This window comes from Manis javanica, chromosome 14 (genome assembly GCF_040802235.1).
Source record: "Manis javanica isolate MJ-LG chromosome 14, MJ_LKY, whole genome shotgun sequence".
Classification (NCBI taxonomy): Eukaryota; Metazoa; Chordata; class Mammalia; order Pholidota; family Manidae; genus Manis; species Manis javanica.
Window position 1 is genome coordinate 53857065 of NC_133169.1, and position 3148 is coordinate 53860212.

The following is a 3148-nucleotide window of genomic DNA, read 5'->3' on the forward strand; positions in this document are numbered from 1 at the left end:
TATATAATTTAGTTGGGTTTTCTCTGTAAAGGTGAAATACAGGAAGCAGTGGATGCCATTTGGATGTATTTTTTTGTTTTGTCTTTTTTCTTCTTTGCATAAAGAATGATGTCTCATAGGGAGGAAGTGATGGGTGAAATTTAAACACTTACTTACCTTGTTTTCTTTTAACTGATACAAAATCACAATTTTAAGAAATCCTACCAGGAAACAGATGTTCCTGTTTTTTTAACTTTAAACTTTCCCAAAATATTACCCTAAGTCTCATACTGTGTATCATTGTGCACTAATACCTACGAGGTCCCAACCTAATAAACCAGGATATAGTAGAGTTTATAGTAAGTAAACACAACTTAGAGTTTGAGTTTACACTATTCATAGTTTTCACAAATTGTTTAAAATCATTCAGATGTACATGAATGGCTAGTAGAATAAATACCTTCACAGTTTGTAAAACATATCTCTATCCTTAAAATAATTCAACTTTTCCAGGCTCAACCTGCTTTAAAATTTATTTCTTTAGAGTTTAACTTGTTACACATGTTGGTGTGCATCTCCAGATGAAAAGGAAAAAGCCAGAAGTTTATTCCAAAATATAATTTAAATTACATATCCCATTACAAAAAACTAAACATCAGTAAAGAGAAAGCTTCCCTTTCTGCCTCCCTCCTATAATTCCGCTGCCCTGTTACTGTCATTTTTCCATGAGCAAAATTCACAGTTACATCAAAGTATTTGAATATATACAAATATTTAGCTTATGTTTTAGCTTTTTATTAATAAGTAGTGCTTCTGCACAGTAAAATTCAAAGACTACAAAAGCATATACAATCAAACATAGGCCTCTATTCATAAGTAGATTCTAAGTCTCTCTAAAAAAGTGTAAGCTTACATATGTGTAACTGTATATGGTGATAACTATTATGCGTGTGTAAGAGGTGGTGAAGGTATAGACAAAAACTGACACCAGTAGAGAGAGCATACTGGATTAACTTAGGCAAATAGGAGCAGAATATATTAATTGTTTTAGATCTTGCATTTCCCCCTTAATGCTGATCTTTCCCAATCAACATGCAGAAAATGACCTTGTTTTTAACTGCTGCACTGCAGAGTGGTATCATAAGTTATCCAACCCTATTGCTGAACACCGAGGCATCTTCGAGTATTTGTCAGCACAGATAATTTTACACCAAAAAACAGAGTTTAAGGACATCTTTGTGTACATGAGTATGTTCATAGCAGAATTGTTAACAGGTATGTTTTCCACTTTGATATATATTGCCAAATTGCCCTTCAAAGAAATCGTAACAGTTTTGATAATGCCTTTCCACTCATATCTTCCAGATGTTGTACATTACCAAACATTTGCTGTGTGAGGGAGTTTAACAGAGTGATTTGGAGTTCAAACTCTCATGAATGACTGCTTGGGTACAGAAGTTAATTCAGCCACTTATCAGTTCTGTATCTCTGTGGGCAAGATACTTAGTTTCTCTGTGCGTTGGTTTTCTCATCTGTAAATCAAAAATTTATTTAATTAATAAACATTTACAGAGTACATACTGGAAGCTAGGCACTGTTGTGCATACTGAGGATCCTCCAACAGCAGCAAAACCAACAGATATACTTGTATCCAACAATGTTAGATTCTAGACAGGAAAACAGCTAACTCCTCCTTAGGCCTTTGTGAGGATTACATAGATTCATGGAAAGCACTTACAACACTGTCTGGCACAGAGCAAGTGTTCAGTAAACACTTATTTTTGTTATTATTACTACTTATTACTATGACCAATATTACTTAAACAAGAGAAAAAAGCAGTCTCTCAATGCTTTAATTTCTACTTTCTTTAATAATTTCACCGACACTGAATATACGTTCACAAGTGAAGTTATAACTCTTGCCTTATACTTTAGCTCATCTTTCTATTACAGAGGGTCTGTGGCTAAAAACTTTGTGAAAGCACTCTCTGAAGGGCCCCCACCAGTAAGACGGCAAACTTCCGGCTTCTCTTCGGGGGGTCCTCGGTTCCCACCGGCGCCACCTGAAGCCCAATCACCCCTCGCCCCCCTCCCAATCCCAGCACCTAGCCAACAGCCACCAGCCCCGTAGAAGTGACACCTCAATCAATTCATGCCCCTTCCTATATAACCCAGCACCTTTCCCTAATAAAGCGGAACTCTCCGGTGAATTGCTGCTGTGTGTCGCTCCTTTCCTTTCACTCTCTACATATTTAAAAGTACCCTTTATATGGCACATCACTTACCATGTAGAAATTGAAGTATTTTAAATCCTCAAATAGAGCCATCTTTTAAGTGCTGTATTTCTGGGTTTTATGTCTGTGGGTAAATTGCAGTATTTCCAGAATCTCTCACCTGGCCTTAGTACATCTCCATATCAATAGGTGTTTCCAAGGGGTGGAGAGAAGTAGGCCATCTCCATATCAATAGGTAATTATGAGGGGGAGGGAGGGCATGTCTGGATCAGAGAGGTTGGGTGGGGCCCCTTTTTGCAGCTGTGTGGCAGGAGACATGGGCAAGCAGAAGTGGATGACTGCTCGTTAGCAATAAATGGGTTTCTCCTACTTTATTTCTCCCTTTGACTGATTTTGATTTCAAAGGTATTTTGCCCTGGGCTGGGAACATATTTACAATGTCATTTTTAGAATGACTTCGTCAATCCATGATCATTTTTTTAAATGCCATATTTTATTCTGGATCTTAAATAGTCTTGAATTTTTTCAATTTTATGGTGGATATATAAATTTTAGTTCAAATTTTAATTTTACTTTTTCCTGACACAATTTTTAATTTAAATCCCTATCCTACTTGGTTGGTAGGAAACCTAATCTCAGTCTTTATGTTTCTCTTTAGTCTTTTCAGATTTTGAAAGGTTCTAAGGACTATCACAAAGCCAAAGTTTGGGGAAGTAGCTCATATCAGTTCTTTTGTCCAAACAAGGTTTACCTCCCATCAACACAGCACTGCAGAATTTACAGCCTAAAAAAAATGCCCTGCCCAGGACACAGGAATATTTTGTTTTAAAACCACCCATGAGCTTATCCACCTAGATGCACTCCCTGGGCATCTCCTCCTGGGGTATTGCTTGCTAAGGGCTTGTTAGGAAAGCCAGCATAGCCATCTTTCCAGA